This window comes from Anopheles funestus, chromosome 2RL, assembly GCF_943734845.2.
Source record: "Anopheles funestus chromosome 2RL, idAnoFuneDA-416_04, whole genome shotgun sequence".
NCBI lineage: Eukaryota > Metazoa > Arthropoda > Insecta > Diptera > Culicidae > Anopheles > Anopheles funestus.
In genome coordinates this window covers 42011978-42032090 of record NC_064598.1, presented here as the reverse complement: position 1 = coordinate 42032090, position 20113 = coordinate 42011978, and the positions used below count along the sequence as shown (strand labels likewise).

The 20113-nt window shown below is 39.8% G+C and overlaps 1 protein-coding gene across 4 annotated transcripts in view; it reads right to left on the bottom strand.

The window, feature by feature from the left end:
* Window positions 1-11516, bottom strand: part of LOC125761250 (uncharacterized) — a 65322-nt gene extending 53806 nt beyond the window's left edge. For 2 of the 4 annotated variants that reach the window (XM_049422201.1, XM_049422202.1), the window contains exon 1: window positions 9231-11250. The gene's annotated coding sequence lies outside the window, so the exon portion shown is untranslated. Of the gene's footprint in view, window positions 1-9230 lie in introns of all 4 variants that reach the window. The other 2 variants (XM_049422199.1, XM_049422200.1) reach the window with 2 other exon arrangements.
* Window positions 11517-20113: the final 8597 nt, after the last annotated feature.

Genomic DNA, 20113 nt, shown 5'->3' with positions numbered 1-20113 from the left:
GATCAATCATTTTTTTTTCGATGGAATGATCGCTGAGGGAGAAGAAGAAAAAAAATATACCATACCCAGCGGTAGCTTTTCTAACAAAACTTTTTTCGAGAACAAGTGCCATACACACAATACGCACTAGAAATACGAAATCCAGTTACACAATAGGGAAAGCTGTGTTGAAGAACATTTGGTTCAAAAGTAACACTAAGCTACGAATTCACACTCTCATACCCCATACCGTAGCCCTGATTTAGGCCAAACAGTTGACCTCACAGCATGATAGAAGTGGGCATGCTAGCTTATTATACATACGCCCTCCCAGAATTAAACCCAATTCCGGAGAAAAGTGTACCTGGCTGGATGTATAATCACACAGAAGCTGACGAACGAAGATCACGGTAAGAGATGGATGGAGATTGAGCGAATCAAGGTACCACGAGATACTCTCGATAACTATTGTCAGGTGCGATGTAGGTGAACGAATGTCTTGCTGCTGAAAAGGAAAATGCATTCTGGTCGTCTATCGTTCCCAAACTCATGGGGAACAGCGACCATTGGCTGGCACCCTCACGACATCTTATTTTTCACGCCAATTTTCCAACTCCATTCCCGTCGCAGCAAAACGAACGAAGATTTTTAGAGAAGAAAGCTATCTTCACGGTGGTAAGTAGCGATGGAAAAGATGGAACATTTATACCCGCAGCACAATCGTAAAGAAGAGAAGCAAAAACAAAAAAAAACATTATATAATTAATGTGTGAGAAAATCCATAAATCATGGAGAAATTTTACGCTCGGCCTATAGTCGTCAACCCTCCGCAACACCAGCGCGTGAATTCTTACCACGCGGCCGTGTCGTGTCATTTTTCTTTTGTTTTTCCTATTTTTTTCTCTTTGCTTGCAGTTTTTTACTTCAATCCGCTTTTAAAACATTCATCAGCGCTAAGAGATCACTTTTTGCCATCACCCGACGTGTAGTTCGGGTTCCCGCTTCGTTTTGCTTCCCACATACCGTCGGTTAGTATGAGGAAAAACTTGAAGATGGGAAATGATATTAATTGGAGGCAGAGAGCAAAACAAGAAGAGAAAAAAAGCGTTCACCACCAGAAACACCGTACGGAATAGCCGTAACATCTTACGCAGCTCGATGCCACGCAAAACCTTTTCCGGATCAGTAAGGGGGGGGGGGGGCGAAAAGCTTATGACTAGGGTCCAGTGCCAAAACATTTGAAACTGGGTAAAGAAGATGCACCGAAGAGCGATTTATTGTTTTGTATTAAAATTTTTGGATAAGGATGATAAAAATTTTCATCTTTAATCTCACTTACTATAAGGTAATTCTACCTGTCTAGGAAATCGTCAGTACAATTCTGCATTTAATTTAAAGCGCCAATGGAAATGGTCATCACTTCAACACTTCATTTAAAACATTCTTGCAAAACAGCATTCAATCAGGAAGTCAATCATAGCAAATTTCATGCTCCAACAAGCGCTGGTTCCATCTGTATCCGTCCTATGCATACAGCAAAACACTTGCTATTTGTGTTGCGAAGCACTCATTAGTGTTCAGCACGGAACACAGAATTTGTCAGTTCTTTCCTCACATTTATAAAACGTGCAAATAAATGGTTCGCGATTCGATTTGTGCCGATTTGTGCCGAACTATTGGAAACATCAATCAGATCAATCTTTTGTGCTCGTCCGCTTCTACCGTTCGCGTGGAAAATGCCCTCGCAGCGAAATGAAACATAATTGAGTTTAATTTTAATTGTGTCAATATTTTCAATACTCCTTTTCTGTAATCCAATCGATAATGGGTGCATTCGAACAATACGGATATTTCATTCATAGTTAATTGTTTTATTTGTTTGTTTATTTGTTATCGGTAGGATCAATTTTTTCAACAACAACAAAAAATCATATGTTTTCTAGTATGTATTACATGATAAAGCTTTAAATGAAGATCACCTTGTATTTTTGTGTTCCTCAATTCAATTGCAATTTCCCTCAAATATTGACCAGGGAGTGTTTTTAGAGAAATTATACACATTGAAGAGTATGGGAAAAACATAGATTTCAGATTTTGAAGTCTCTCTCTATTGCGATAAAAATCGAGTTAACCGACTTGATTCATTAAAATTGTACTTAGATTTGCAGTATCATCTACTACTTGCGATACAAAATTTTTCAAAAAATTAATTGACAACCATGTGGCGTATATTTAAATTCAAACTACTGAAATTCTATATGATATCGGTTTTCCACTAAAAGCTTTCGTCAAGTGCTAGGAAAAGTAGTGAAGAAAAAAATCCAATTTTATCCAGAATCGGAGTATTCCAACTCCAGGAGGACATTCCGGGGTCGTCTTCCAATTATCCCGTTCCCGTTCCTAAATTTAGAGGATAATAACAAGATGATACAGCGAGAACTAACTAAACTAAGGAATACAAACTATTCTAAACTCATAAAAAATGTTAGAAATGATGATGGAGCTTTTTGGAACACAGCTATTCAATACCAACATCAATTGAAAACTACGAACAATACCAACGAAAAATGTAAAAAAACATAATCGAAACATTGAAGAAAACTGTGGAATTCTAAAAATAACCCAAACAATTTATTCAAATATTTATGGAAATCTTTAAAAAACAATACGAAAAAATGTGAAAAAACATCACAAAATATGACGAAATTATAAGAAAAATTCCGTTTATTGCGATGTCGACTTCGGACACAATGTCGAAATTAACAGTCAGCTTCGAATCTGGAGTAATACGGAGTTGATCACGGAGTAAAATCCGGAGATATTCTGAAATTATACGGAGTTGACTTCGGAGTTAAAACCAGATTTTTGTGGAGTCGCTTCCGGTTCTTCGACTCCGGAAACGGACTAGATTCATAATTCCGCCCCAGAGTTCCCATCTCTACTAGAAATTCCAGAAGTCCAGAAAAACGAACTACAAATTTACATTTGGTGCTAAGTTTACTCGTTGGAACGTAACTTCATTATTTGTCGGTGCATTGCATTTATTTGCTTTTAATTTGCATGCAGGCTTATATAAGGCCATTTAAATAACAAACTGCTAATGCTTCCAGAAACGTTTAAAAAATGCCCGCTAATGATGGTCCAAATCTGAGCAACGACTTACATTTACGTTTCAATTGATTTAATCAGTACGCACTGTGCGTGTGTGTTACATTGATTTGATTTTTCCCTTCAAATCTGAATTTTATTTCACCCACTACTACCCCATATAGAGAAAAATGTGGCGCATTTTAAGCAACTAGGTCAGGTTCCTGCACGCCATCGAGTTTGAGCCGCGAAACGGGTCAAAATCAACATTCGTAAAAAACTCCACCAATGGCTTAGAAATGGAATAAGTAAGTGAAACCGTACACACAACTTTAACAAATAAAAACCCGCTTCTTCCAACTACTAACAGCATCAAACATCAGCATTAGCATCATCATCTTCATCATCCCGTTTCGTCATTCAAACAATTTTTTTGCCCCCTTCTTGTGTGTTTAGTACACCATTTCTAACCGGCCGCAAGCAAGCCGGAAAATGAATCGGAACCGGCAACCATTATAGGTGAGACGGACTGTCGAAGCTTTTTTCTTCCACAAAAAAAACCCTCCCCAGCGAAGGACCGCAAAGAGCGGATGCGGACGGCTTGGAGCAAAAATCGCCCGAGAAGCGCCCTAATGGCTTCGAGAGCTTCGAGAGGCTCATTAGCATAACCAGGAACCGGCGATGATGCTGGGAAAATAGGTACAATATTTTTGCATCGTAGCGCCACACACTGCACACAACGTAATCATCGGAAGAAAAGAAAGAAAAAAGCCCGAAACAAAAACCCCTAAATGGAAGCTCCGCAAGAGTAAAGAGCAAGAAAAAAAGCAAAAGCACAACCCATCTAAACATGATCAGCTGGCAGTTCGTTTGGCGATAACAAAGGCAACCGAGAGGTACAAAATTAACTCAACGAAGAATGTGCACAAAAAAAACTCGATCCTATAAAACATCGGTTATCTGATCGACAGTGTAAATATGTTTAACAATGTTGCGAATGTAAGCTGTCGAAAAGAGAAAAGAGCTTTTTTTCCCAACACCCCAGGGGAGCGGGAGCAATCGGCCTACCAAAACTCTTGGAGGGCTGTGGTGGTGTTTTTCATTACAAAAATCAAACACCACACTGGCCACAAACGGTCGGGGAGACTTAAGCGTCAAAGCTCGCGACAAAAGTGACCGGAAACTGGAGCGCGGAAAAGTACAAACTGCAGGCAAAAAGGGGTTTCGTACAGGAAAGGAACAAAAACACAAAACAAAAAATCCAGCTTACTGTCGCCTTCGGAAACGGAAGTAAGAAGTGAGAAAAGATATTGCTGCCTTCAGCATGGTGCGCCTGTCAACGACAGTGATGGCGATTATCTGAGGAAGATTATGATAATACACAATTGCGCCAGCCGCTGTATATGGTCTGGAAAGGATGAGCCGGTTAGGGTGGCTACCGGGCACACAGGAAACATTTTTTTTTTAGCACTCTTTGGCGATTGCTTTTCCTCATGGAAAGCAAAAATTATGTCCTTGAGCGACGGATCTCATCTGTCTCCTCATTTTTTTCTCCTATCGTTAAATGGTTTTTTTGCTTTCTTTTACTTTAAAAGTAGACAAAAAGATTGAATCTATGAGACAACAATAATATATAAATAATATAATTTTTCTTTCTCATAAGTACTAGCTTGTAGGAGGCAAAAGAAAACTCTAAACCACTCATTATGAAATGAGTGTATACCGATTCATTTTTGCACAACTGTCCCACACCGGTCAAAGAATCCGCAACTGTATTTTGCTTTTGAGTTAATGATAATTGCCATCTTTATGTCGTGCGCGCTAGCAAAATATAGAACATTTTTTCTAACTAATGATTTAAGTCTTTCTACCCCTCATGCCTTGCTGTACGTTTCCACAACCAAGAACCGAGCGACTTTCGAATCGACAGTGGAAAAACTTTTATGAATGAACCCTTGCCTGATTCGATATCTCCACTAGCGTTGGTTCTCAGCAGACTGCAATTTTCCCACCCGAACCAATTAGCCAACCATCCAAAAGAGGAATGTCGAGAGAGCGGGAAAAACTTTTTCACCATCACGGAAGAAACCCTCAATGTCATTTGTGACGTCATTTCCTTGCCACAAAATTGGCAAATGCCACTTCGCACGGCTCTTGAACACTATCTATTCCACAAAACACAAACACACACCAAAGGGACTTTAATCCTCAAACAGAATGCTTTAAAATCTCGTACCAGACGCGCGACACGTATTACACGTTGAACAAGCAGTCGATGGAATGTTCTGAGGTGCTTTAAATTCCTGTTTCCCCGTTCCATCCGGAGCGGAAACCATGTAAGGCAAATAACCGTACACAGGAAAGAACTCATCCATGAACGGACGGACGAGCTGCAAAAACCGCAAACTAAGACCGGACACACGCACACCAATTCTCTTTCGGTTTGGTTTTGTCTTTTTGCGCTTCTGCAAAACTATTCCCATGCGAAGGTGATGCACGAGTGCGTTTTTTCACGTGAGAAAAATTAAAGGGCTCCGTCGTTCGTGGAAGTGACCGCACGGCACTACGGCTGTACTAAAGTGTGCAACATAAAATTGCGATGTTGCAATATCGTGCCGGCATCCTGGGTGGGTGGAGGAGGGGTGAATGCAGTTGGGTTGGGAAAATGCCACGGGGGCTAGAATGCTAGACGGTGGTCACTCATGATGCCCTCTTCACATTCTCAATCAAATGTTGGCTGCTGGTTATCTTTTGAATATTGCCATACACTTGACGGCTTTTGACTAGCAGACAGGAATAAAGCAAGTAGACAACAGACAGTTCTAATGTACATATACAGACGGGTCGTCATTCGTCAGATAGAATAGTACAAAAAAAACAGTTTCAATTTAAACTCAGGGACCATACACATTGCCAGACTGCCAGACGAAAGTATAAGCACACTCAAATAGAAATTCGTTGGATCCAAAAAGATTATACGAGTTACGTCAGTTATCTACGGAAAGTTAATGAAAAAAAAACTTAATATATGTCTGTATCTTAAATACGAAATACTGCATGAAATGCAGTAAAACTGAGTTTAATATATTCAAATTAACTGACATCTTTGGATCACAACAGTAACACTAAAACGAATAAAATAAAAACTATTCTTGTACATGATTACCAACACTTTTATCATAAGTTTTCTAAAATTTTTCTGTTGTTTGTGCTGTAATAATTTTCTAAAACTTTTCTGTTTATTTACGTGCTTTCTCTCTCTCTCTCTCTCTCTCTCTCTCTCTCTCTCTCTCTCTCTCTGTGTCTCTCTTTGTCTCCTTTAAGGGCATGCCTGTCATTTCGGACTTACAAAACTTTTTTTGCCGCATAGCCGGATAGTCAGTCCTTGCTACGGGAGACGGTCTGGATGGGATTTGATCCCCAGTCCTGTCGTGTGGGCCGGTGCCGTTTTTCAGATATACCACCGGGCCACCCCTGTATACGTGCTCTAAACCTCTAATAAATCATGATGTAACAATTGTTTTTTTAAATATCAAATGCTATCCTGTCCCTATTTCATTTTTGAGTAAATATGTGCATAATTTGTGACACGCCATTACATACCCTTCTGTACATGTTTTTTATGACAGGAAGTAGGGAGTTTTGCTTGAACTGACTTACGATAAATGAATCACACGATAGGTACCGTGTTAGTGAGCTACTTTTTATCTACTGCATGAGTCATGTTTCAAACAGATTCTTGTGCGAATATTTTAATAGCAGCTTCTGCGGTTAGTCAATCGTAAAATAATCACCTTACCATAATGTTCTGGATTTAGATTCATTTCTTCTGACATCTCTTTACATAAAGAAGTTTTAAAGAAAAAACGACCTCCCACGCATTGATGGTTGTCAATTTGAGGGAGTTGATGGTTGAGATAGGGAGAGAGAGAGAGAGAGCCAAGAAAGACGCACAAGCAAATGAACCGAAGGGGCGTCTGATGCGGACGGAAAATTGAAACTCAACGGGAAAGTGAGCAATTAGCAACCAGTTCCAGCTTCAAGTGGACCGCTCTAGCACGTAATTGTTGCAAATTGAAGCATTTCAATGCGATGAGACGAATTCCACTGTTTTCGTCTCTAATAGTTCTCTTCGCTCGTTTCAATTTCAAACTGTTTACTTAGCGGCTATGACTTTATTGTGCTCGTTGGGATTGATGGTCCGAAGAACCTTTCCCTCTAAATCCACTTTTTATGAACAAGTGTTTATATGTACATTCTCGAGCAAAGTACCCAAAATCCTTGCGAAAAACCCGTAACGCTTACATAGAGAAATTCTGTGTTGAAAATTAATGTCCATCAAAAAGAAAGACAAAAAAACACAATCATACGCCTCGAAGGCTCCCCAAAAAACAGAATGCCATTGGATGATGGACAATTAAAATGGGCCAAAAAACTTTTCACGCCCCCGTAACATGTGGCTATTGGAGGTGCTGAAGGAGCCTGTTCGAAACAGTTTAAAGAAGGCGAAATCATTTATTGTCGAAAGAAAAAGCAAAAAAAAAAACAGCAGACTAACGAACTGCAAGCAATTACCATTTTATTGAACATTGGCATGGGTGTACGGTTTGCAAGTGTAGAAACAAAACGTACATTAAGGTTATTTCAATTTTTGTTTTCTTAAATTGTAGAATGCCATTTACGCTCGCTTTAACGCTACGCATTACGCTTTAAATGCCATTTACGCTCGCTAGGGGTACAATTATTACTACCAGCTGTATTTCTCAATGTTTAATAAGTGGTGCAGAAATAATTTCACTTAATTTTAATGCATAACCTCCTGCAGATGTATGTCTCTGTAATGTGATGCTTTTTTGGTAAAAGAATTCATTTTCTAAATGAATGAAATGAAGTGAATCATTTATACTGAAATAAATTTTTATCTCCAGAGAATAAGAAAATAATACACCATAAAACAAACAATATTTTCTCTTACAAAATTCATAAGTATAATAATAAAAAATAGAATAAGAGTAAGGAAATAACATATACAAAATAAGACAAACAATATTTTCTCATACAAAATTCATACAAGTATAATAATTTTCCCTCGTTTCGTGTCATGTCAAAAGTGTCTACCGTTTTTGTTTTATTTTCTGGTTTTGGTTAAAAGAAAAACTTTTTGGCTAAAAATAAAAACTTTACTCTCCTTCTCGACGGATAGCATCTCAACACGCAAGGCAAGCGTAATTGGTACAAGGCAAGAAATTACCCAAAAAAAAAAACCGAAGAAGGTTTTGTGCGCTTTCTTCACGCGACATCATCAAATAAATACAAAGCGAAAGGATTCGCTGGTGAATCCTTTTGGGTATAGGAAAGAAGAAGAAAAAACTTTCCCAAAACTTACTCCCTATCATATCAAACAAACCAACAAACCACAACAAACCAAGAAAAAAAAAACACACACACACCAATTGCTGCATGCTTCAGGTCACCAGACTTAACAAACCATGTCAAAAAAGTTGTAAACCTTTCCTGTTCATATTTTTCCACCCAAAAACTGTGCCATTTCTTACCATTCTACCCTTAGCTAGCTACAACTTGCTGTATCCGTGGCAAGAGGGGGACACAGTTTGATAGCTTTCCGCATGAAAGGACTATAAATTCCTTGGCAAAGAGGGAGTATCTGTGACAGGAATGGTAGAACATCGTTCATGCATATTCTTCCGTCAAACAGGGGACAAAGGAAGAGAACATTTTCGTGACCGGCAAAGCATACGGAACTCATTGTAAATCAATTGACGCAGCTTTTATACCCCGAAGAGATACCTCCGGAAGGAAGAGGGGAAAACGAAATAGTTTATACCACGTAACATATCTGTAGTAAGTATATATTAATGCCTGATCGATTATTCACGACCATTAGGGGCGTTTGTAACTAAGCAGACAGGCAAATAGCTTTGTTTATGCTGTCATAATCACACAGCAAAAGGGGTGTGTGCGTGTGTTTCGATGCAGTACAGCTATAAACTATGAATCAGATTGTTAGCCTAATGACTGGTAACGAATTTAACAATACAAAAAAAACAAATAATTCAATTACTTCAAGAGAACTAGACGCAGAAGAAAACATTTCATTTAATAGAAAAAGACAGAAAGATAAAATATACGCTTCAGTTGCTTACCTTTTTTTGAAGTTGTTTCAATTTAATTATTTCTGCTCGATAATGGATGATATCATCATTGTTTCTTTTAATGATTTACACTCTTTTTTAGTTATTCTGTCACTAACTTTTGTTACACGATCTTCTTCAATATCATAACAAAACATTATTTTCCAAAAATTCACTCACTCTTCAACAATTTCGCTGTACCGTGTCACTTCAGTGGCTAAACAAGTTAAATCTAATCTCCCCTAACAAGAGCAAGAGATCATTGACAGCTCACAGCACATGTGGTGGTACTATAACATCATAAATTAAACGCATTAAACATATCTTCTAGCCAAATCGCAAGATTTTCTTCCAATCTGTTATGCACTCCTCTTCATCGATCGTGTATGCTCGCACCCGAAACACTTCTTTTCTTCGATTATTAACAAAATTGCACGTAAGGTTCAGCTACGAAAGTGTAGAAATAGCCACAGCACCAACTGGCCAGTTTACTCGTTATCTCCCAATGAAGATGCCCATGAAGGCAGGCCACACAGCTCAACGAATTTTACTCCTCTCCCGTCACTGCTCAGATCATCGGAGCTTCCTGGATATACACTGTGTGCCGGGGATGCGTTCTTACTTGATCTTATACTTTTTCCTTTACCACACTCGATCAGCGTATGAATTCGATCACTGGATTTGCTTCGTACCTCATTAGCGCATCATCTGGCGGGGTATTGCCTGGCAGAGGTTGATGCCGTTTGTTGCGTTTGATTTATTTCTTCCACACATCTCCACATCACCTTTCGGCAAACTATTCACAACAAACCCATATACCGAACGAAAAGATGATGTAAATCAACACGGCACTAAACAGCGCAAAGCATAGTAATACAAGAAACACCATCCTGCATGCGGCTCGGTTATCCTTGAGCGCTTGAGAATCCGTTCAGGAAGAACCAGCAATCCCGAATCAACCGTAAATCTGACACGATCGAACACAGCCCGCACACACTTCGATTGCGAATGCGGAATGCTAAACGATTTGTACGCTACTGAAGAATCGTAACGAACTATTTTTCCCAAAGGTGGTTATTATCCCAACGGGGTATCGTTGTTGAACCGCCGGTGTCGTTTTGACATTTGACAGTTACTACGGCAACGCATCGTTTACTATTGCGGGTGTGTTGCCGTATCCTGACACGGTACAACCTCACCATTCGTAAACAAACTTCACGCCCATTCTCGCTTGCAAAACTAGCGGAAAGCAACGAACCCTCCGAATTTTGTGGAAGACTCAAAGGGCAGTGTGACTAAAGGAAGGATATTGGGTAAGTTTAGGGAAAGGGATGCAAACGCGGGGAGGCGATAAACAATTCAAAACTTCCAGCAGTTACCAACGTGGAACCCAACCGGGGGAAGAACAAAAATTATTGAGGTTAGAAAGAGGATGAGAGGTACGTCTGTTGGGCACAGGTGAATTCTTCCTGCATGCATGCACGAACATGGTAAGAAAACGTAACGAACCAAAAAGGGTCCGGAATCCTTACAAAGCGATACGATACAACTGCCCACCGTTATGGCATAGCTTAAAAACTCTCCCTTCAAACAACTTTGAGCAAGATGCGCACACACGCGTTAGATATTCCGAAATGCACTCAACTATTATTTCCTTCCGTTTGTAGCACGGCTTCCTACAGACACACACACACACATCCGGAGAGCTGAAACAAAAAACAAAGCTTCTTTTCTTTCGCCTCTTGAAGGTAATTAAGAAATCACTGCCCAACAGCAATGAGAATCCTGAACGCTGTAACACCATGCACTTTCATCCAAGAAATGATGCGTTACCATAGTAACGCTCTTAAGGGTAAGACACTAGACGTCGTTGATTGATTTTGTATTAATGCAGCTCTTCACTTGGCAGTGGATGGTCAATTAAGCAGCTAAATAACACTTCCATTCCCCCACTATTAACCTTTAACCTGCGCCACTAAAATTCACCGACACCTGCGACAGCTTTGCCATAAATTTTCCCACCTAAACTCTGGTCACACACACCGAACGTACACCACACTCGGACAACGTAACAGATTCGCGGACAAGCACGCTGGGTGCGTCTTTCTGAACTGCCTCGGAACAGTGTTGATTTGAAACTGACGGTCGAATGTACCGGGCCCAAACATGCCCCAACAAGAGGCTACGCCGCTTCATTCGTTTCCTTCTCATGCGCCTGCTAAAAACAATACGCTTCGGTGTGTGCGCAAGTGGCTGTTGTTGCTTGCTTTTGGTGCGTCTCTGTCTCTGTGTTTTTAATTCCCCTTCCCACCTTACCCAGACAGCGCCCTATGCCCTTTGTCGCCCGTCCGTCGTGGGCTAAAAACGTTGCGCGAACCCCCCCCTGTAAAGCCCTCTTGCATTCGAATCTTACGTCTGCGCCTTGTGTAATGGGGGTTCGTTGCTGTTCCGGCGGCGTTTGTTTTTCGTTTTGCTCTCTTTCTCCTCCATCACCTTCGTTTGCTTTTCGCATTCTCTTTCTCTCTCTCTCTTTCTCTCTCCCTCTCTCTCTCTCTTTTTCTCTTTCTCTTCTTCTACTTTTTCTTATCTTATTTTCTTTTCTAACTTATTTTTCCGTTTTCTCACTCCCTTCTACTTCAGCAGAGGTTTTCTCTTCTTTCGCAACTCATCGTTTTTTTTTCTCGCTTACTTTTACTGTTCTGTTTTTAGCTTTTCCTTCTACCGTTCTTATCTTTTCCTTCCGATCCGTTCTGCTTCATCGTGTTATTTACATCACATCATCAAATTTCTTATTTCTTTCTTATCCTCATACACTTTCTTCCATTACACTTTTGCTTCTTCGTTTATTTGGTACTTGCGTACTACTGCGTTCATGCTCGACAAACGAGCTCGTATACATTACATGCGTTGTGATCTTTATTATGCCCAACTTCCACACCAACTTCCCTTTCTTTGCCTTCCACTATCTGTTAGCATGATAATGTTAGCAACATATGCAGTTTTGTTTTGTTTTTTTTTCATACCTCACTTTACACCCCCTTCCTTCCTAGATTTGTGAGTTTATGTGTTTGCACTGTAATTTCAATATAAACATGCACCAACCACCACCATTCACCGGCAACTAGTGATCGTTGTTACTGTGCTCTAGTAGGGTGGGTTCTTTCAACCTGCAGCACCTGACCCCATCTAGCGTGCACTTGACACTCCGCTAGGGGCGCATTTTTTTGGCTGTATCTTTCTTTCCCTCTCACCCTCTCTTTCCGTCTCTACCGTCTCTCTCTCTTAATGCGCTTTTCAACCCCGACGATCGCAGTTCTTAATAGATTGTACGTTCTCCGTTTCATCCCTTCAAAAACAAAAAACCTTCTAACCGTTGATTTTACGTTCCATTCCACACACTCATCTTCTTCTGGGTGGCCATTCGAGGTAATGTCACAGTAGCATCATCACTTCCGATCTGGACAAAAGAACCGCTATTCAGGTGATCGTGCCAGTGTGAAATGAGATCAATCTTTTTCATAATTGTTTTTGTTCAAAACGGACAACCAAAATTATAGCGTCATTTGAAAAAGCAGTTAGACGTTGGATTTTTTTATCATTTAATTATTAGAAACTTTGGTAATTTCAGCTTCATTCGAAAATTACGTATAAGCAATTCTACCTCGCCGGCCTTAGAACTTAGCCTCGGCACCATTCGACTATTACTTGTTTCGATCAACGCAGAACGCGAAAACAAGTAACAAGTTATCGCAAAATGCCTCATTTTAGGCGTGAAAATAAAAAAAATGGCTCGATATGTTCTTGGGCTTCAAAGACAAAAAAATGTTTTATACTAAATTTGTTAATTTTTCAGAAAGATGATAAAAATTTTTAAGTTTCGGTTCAACAATATCTTGATTAAGAATTACGTAATTATTTTGCATAATAAAAAGTTTTTTTTTTTGTAAAAAAAAATTTGAAATTTACTTGTACATATTAGGATTGTTCTTTGTGATGTTTGTTTTCCATTATTTATCGAATAATTTTCTATTTCTACTTTTAATAATTTAACTTGATTTGAAATCTTATTTGATCGATGTTTTTTTTTAAAACTTGCTCACGTATTGTACATTTTTAAAGCAACCGTACAAACATTCTTGTGGAACAACAATTTTAACGGTACGGAACTGAACACCTTTAAAAGGTAATATTTGCTATAAATCCGTATCAAACGCGTAAAGCAACGTAAAAACTCAACCAACGGCAGGGAGAAAAGCACTGTAAACTGTCATGTCGGAGTGAAAGCTCATAATTCTTTAAACTGAAATTTATCGCCCCCCAGATCTGCACACGGAAGAAAGACAGAAAAATGTGTTATTGGAATAAATTTTAAATCCGTTTGCCATCATTCACAACGCTTTCACTGCTTGCTATCTGTGCCGCTGCAACAGATAAGACAGTTTTTAGTTTTATCTTCTTTTTTTTTTGCTGTTAGGGTAATCTCGCCAAAGATCGCAGTATTTTTTTTTTTGAGTGGGTGTAAACAGCATCGTTCCAATGGGTTTTCTTCTTCATTCGCCACAAAGCAGAGAACACGCACACATTTCCCTTGGTAAAGCGAAAAATAATTATTATTTTTACATTTAAACAACGCTGGGCAAGCATCACTAGCCCCCAGGTATTAAAACTGACCTCCCACCCGGGTTGGTGGTGGTGTGCATTTTGTGTAAAACCAACAATTATTGTTAGACCTTCCGCGGGCACTCTGATGGGTTTAGCCGTCACCACCTTCTCAAGGGTATCATCGTTTTGACGAATTGTACAGAATGATGTGAAAATTTGACAAACCAAACCATAGAAACATTAAACCGCGTTCGTTGTGCGCGGGTTTTATGTTTGTTTCCTCTAAACCGAAAGCCTCAATAATCACGTCGCCAGGCCTCTAATGCTAGCAGTTTTCGGTTTTCAATGTTTTCTCACCATTCACAGCATGAGCAAGTGAGTACAAGATCCTAATCAACATACAGCCGTTCAACAGGTTTTTTTTTTGGCGCTGTTTTGTTTGATATTTAAGCAGAAGAATAGCACAAACGAACGGAATCGAAATCTCGATCTCTGAGTCTCAGAGGTGTAGTTGATAGTGTGCACTATCGTTCATCGCCGTTCTTTCGACCAGGCACCCGGCTCATTAAGCGTGCGAATTTGAACTCCTTCCCTCTCTCCCCATTCGACGAATCTGTCTCGCCAGCATAATTGAGTTTTAAGCCATGTTTACATGTTCAGCTCCTCTTGTGGCACGCAATCCGGGCACCGAAAATAAACCACAACGACTGCACACGAACATTTTACGACCCAAAAGTGAAATAAAAACGTGATCCTGTACCAGATCCATTACTGAGCTTCATACCCATGGACGGTGCGTTTTTTTGTGTTTGTTGTTTTGCAGCAAAAAAAAGTGCGTAATTTTAACTTATCCAGTACAGCAACATAAACATGCTTTAGGCATCGCAACAACATCCCCGTCCGTTCATGCATTAGTACTTGACCAGACTCTTGACACACAATCCTGTATATTTAACGATACATCAACCATCCAATGCTTTCTCCAGCAGTTCAGTAGTGCACGGTCACGTTTTAGGCCTGTGGTGCATTTCACTGACTGGTACTGGGAGAATACTGACCGGAATGCAAACACGATCCGTTCCCAATTGTTCAATAATGCACCCGTGTTCTATGTGTGTGTATGTAAAAATGTGCGGGATTTTTTTTGTACACATTCAAATATGGAACATGATGATACCGAACAGCATGCCAACGTCCATCAAATGTCAGGATTATTAAAGTTGTTTTTAATTCATTTTTAATATACCTACGGAAATGTTGCTGGTGGGGCATATTCGTGGGATATTAATCGATGGATGTACCTTTCAAGCACAAGTTTGTTGCATTCCAAAGCTTTAACATGTTTCATTGCAACATGTTATGGATATTCTTCATTACACCGTTTGATAATACAGTGATAAATTTGACTCCAGGTTAAACAGGTTTTGTTTGTTTTTTTTATATTGATTTCAAAATTATGTATAACATTATTTAGCTACCCCGGAGCGACCCGGTGGAGAATATGTTAAATGGCGCCAGTTCCGCACGGCAGGACAGGGGATCAAATCTCATCTGGACCGCTCCCCCGTAACAATTGTTAAGGGCTTAAGGGCTGACTATCGCTGTCAAAATAACTCTAGTAAGCCAGAAATGGTTGGCGTGACCTTAGAGGTCGTTAAAGCCAACAAGAGAGAGAGAGAAAGGTTATTTAGCTATAAACCGAGTATGCCCGGGATAAGGCAAAGTACAAGGAGGAAATGCCTTGTGAAAATTGGACTCATTTCAACCTTTCGAGGCTGACATTATGGCCGTATTTAATTAATATTTGCCGTAAAAATTATATACAAATAAAAAATAAAGTAATAAATAATATTATTTTGCTATAGTACCAGCGAATATTTAAAATTCAAAATGTTAGACAAAACGTAAACTTTAAATTTTTTTTTATTGAATAATTATCAGTATATAAAAATAAAAGAAATTTTACATTTCGAAATGTTGGCTGCAATAGTCTATCATCACTGTGGCAGCTTACAAATTGTGTCCTCTTTTTGGGTTTTGCAACGATCCTATTAATTATTTCTTATCAATCCTATTTGTAAAACTAGAAATGAAAATAAATAAGGAGAGTTTAAAAAATCCGAAACCATGAAGCAAAACGGCCTTGTTATACTTTTGCGTATAATGGAGACCTTTTATACTCCAATGCTAATGCTTGATTTGTATTAATCCTTTAACGGAGTATTGTCGGGATTCAAGAACTCATAATAAACAACGCCTAATTAATCCCACCGGATACAAAGTTTCTAATAATGCATTGTTATGATTTCCGCTATAGATTATAAATATCCTTATAACCTTTTTTTCCTCCTCACTTCATGGTATTGTATTATTATGTATTTTTTAAAGATATCCAATATATTTGTTGTGTAAAATATCCTAAGACAGGATCGGTGCAAATGCCATACGAGAACCTTTCCACATGTTTACTTTCTAAGACTAACTATTGGTCTACATGGTAAAAAAGGCCAAAAATGTCAGTCATAAACTAGTAGGACATTAAGCTTAGAAGAAAAACCTTTTTTAGTCTAGGTTTACCTTTAGATCACAAAGGTTATTTGTGACTTGAGGGATCCATAGCTGAACAAACAGATTTGTGTGAGGAAAGCAGTGTGGTTCAGACGAGAGTGGAGTCACACATTGGACTGAACCTAAAGCTATCGTCTACCAAACCTTCATCTCAGTAATGTTGAAGGATATAACCATATCATTAAGTGTTCATAGTCTAAGCTTATGAAGCATTCAGTGTCCTTACACGTTGTTGTGCAAGGACATGTTGGTACAACTGATAAAGCATTGTAAAATGCTGCTACCAGAACTATGAAAGATTCTTCAATACCTCCCGGATAAATATCTGCAGCGTCTTGTTTTAGAAATATAACTAAATACAAGATAACAGTAGTCTCCAAAGAAATACCCAAAATCGTAATCATCTATGATTTTACTATACTAGATGATTACGTACAAAACCTAGTGTTTTGTATTCGTAGAAATTATTCACTTCATGCGCAAAACAAAGGCACCTCACACAATCCATCTTCAATATACGTTTCCTCATCTACCCTCGTCAAGTTCCGGACAACTTTCTGCATATTTTTACCACATTCGGTGGTTTCATGTATGCACTACACCCACCTCCCCCCGGGGGGGGGTCATTGATCTACTTTTTTTTGGGGTGCAAGAAATGGCTCGTGTCTTCCGACCAACTGCTGGACACTTATCATCCCGAGCAATCAATCATCTCATGCTGCGTTCAATCGCATCCCGTAGAAACACGAAACCAGGCAGAAAAATTCTCCCACCCCCATGGCAGGGAGAGTTGTTCTTAAACAAAAAAGCACACCATTCAAGCCGGCTACAATCTCGGCATGGGATTTAAGATTTGGACAAATTCACACAGGAACTACCCGGCCGAACGAACGCATCCCGGTCTCCTTCCTTTACCCTCCACGAAAACACCACGTGTTGGGTTTCAGTTTTCTCCCCGCATGCAAAAAAAAAACAACAAAAGGTTCCACAAATCGTACGTGATCCCTTGCTGGTACCACAAAAACCGCAAAACGAAGGGAAGGAAATAAATGTCCGCTTCCTATCGGGTACGACGCGTTCAATCCTGAAGGCACTTGTTTTAGTGCCAATTTTCAGGCCCCAAAAAACACCCCCCCGTCCGTTAGCATCCGTTTGCAGTCCCAAAGTCCTAAAACAGAAAGTGCTACAAATTAACGAACTGTGGCACTGATTCTCACACAGCCAACGGCAGCGTCCACTGGGAACAACGGAAAAAGGAATCGTTTAACAGCCGCTCGCTTGGAAACGGTTGTCGGATTTCAGCAATATTTGTAAGTCACACGATTAGTGATCGTTTAAATTGGTGAAGGATAGGGTTTGTGAGCAAGCGAACTTGCTAAATCCCATGCCTTGAGATTGCTGCTGCATTATGGACCTTTTTTTTTTTTGGTCGAAAAAGGATTCGTTAAACAAGGCATGTTTGAATGGGTCATGTTTGAAGTCCCTTTTTCCGATCTTAAAGGTTTTGTTTGTTTTTTTTTGCTGAACAACTTTCTGGAATAAATCTACCGCTAGAAAACCTCATGATTCGAACTAGAATAAAGTCTTTGACCACTTCTTTTTTAAATTCTCACTATCGGTTCTCCCGGGCAAACCAACCGAGATTAGAAAGGCAGATCTTCCCAGAACTCCTACAGCTTAGACTCGCTATTCGATGCTAATCAAGACATATTTGCCCGGTGCCTATCACCGGGTGCTTCGGCTTACCCTAGCGCACCACCAATTATTACCAGAACAACCACAAGGTTTTGGATTGCCTGGAACTTGGTCCCACTGTTTCGCGTCCGCAAGATGTCCACCAGTCAACGGATCCTACCGAAGAAGCCAGAACTATGGTCGGTGTCGATTGCACCCCACACACATTAACGATTCACTGCGTTCCGGCTGGTTGCACAATTCTCACCCCTACCAACCCCGGGGACAAGAGGGTCTTTGGACTCGACGGGCTTCAAGCTTCACCACAGCAGCAGGTTCATTTGCCGCGCTGCTTCTTCGCACTGTTTGGTCGGCTGGTCGGCATAGTTTTGCAGTGACCCTACGATGACCCTCTCGCCTGTTGCATGCCTGAACATAATGCTAGGGAGATGTGCTACCTTAAGCCTAGAAGACTTAGTTCATCACTGGCTGTTTTTGTTACCACAGCAAAAACACACAGTTCTCACATGTTAATGGTTACGGCGGTGGCGTTTACGACTCTCTCTCTCTCTCTACCCGCCTGCTGTCCGTTCCAGGCACCGACACCAAAAACCCGCCGGTACAATATTTGCGTAATCAACGGGTCATTAGTGCGGACGTGCGGGAAAACATTACCAGGTGTAGTTAGTGTTGGTTTTGCAAAACATTTCAAACCGAATATGTCACAGATGATGATGGGTAACATTGTTTGGGGGAACATTAAAGCAATGCGTACAGGTGCGTACTGGGAACGTTGAATTATGTGTCACAAAACTGAACGGTGTTACTGTGCAACAACGATTTGTTTAGCATGAGCTCATTGTATTTGGAACCATTTGTGAAATACGATACGATTAGACTCTTTTGAAGATTACGGAAAGAGAGATAAGGGAATTCGCCCAGGTCGAATTTGTGAGTAATACATAACTCCTTAGACCAGGGCATCCCAGTTGTACAGATAGCAACTGTTCCGGTCTTACACAACAGTACCCGGCATCGAATCATATCCGGATCGTACTCCAAAACGCAGCACTAACTATCCTGCTTACGGGTATATAAAGTAGAAGAAAGCCAAAATTGGGAATCCCAGATTGTATTGCCACAAAAGCTCTTCTGGATAACATGTTCTTCTATGTTTCGTTATAGTTTAGCCAATGCAAAGCATTTTGGGGCAATTTTAATACATTGTAATCCGTTGTTAGCGTCTGCACACTGAGTATTTAGGACATTATGCGGCAGGTTATATAAAAAAGAGATCCAGAAATCGATCAAAAGTTATAGCATTTGAAAAATGGGTTCATGTAATCGAAAAGGTTCATATCACTTTCCTCCGCTGTCATGAAAAGGCTCATAAACAGGCCAGAACTGTTCAAGGAAATGAGTCAAATATGCGCTGTTTTGTTGTATAAATTATTGCCTTTTTGAAGATAGCTTCATAATTCTTGGCTTAACGATCTATAAAGCCATGCCGGCCATTGCTGGCTTACTAGATTTATTTTTAAAACGTATCCAGATAGTCAATCTTTTGTGATGAGGAGGACGGTCTGTATATTGATTCATAACTAATAATAATATTCTCTCATAAAAATCTTGGTTCTTATTTGCAAAAAAAATTCCAAAATTGATCAATTTCGTCCGTTTCTAGTCAATTGCTAGCTTCAAACAGCCCAGTTGTAGATAGGGGTGATCTGAATTAAGTGTTTGACCATATGAAAGCAACTCATATTATACGATTTGTTTTGCAGTCCCACCACAGACACCGTATAACCTGTCTGAAAATTAGTCTTGGTTTAACCACCGTTTGAGTTGTTTCACCGCGCTTCTAACACACGATCGTTTTCGTACAACATAGTTGTATGTGTACCATAAGAAATGGGTCGATTAAATTCGATGTTTACCTCCTGGACGATCTTACGGTTATTAGCATGCCGGTCAATTTCGTCTAAAAAATAGAATAAATAAATCATTCTTGTATCATATTTGGCGGAACAAGATCCTAACAATTGCACAAC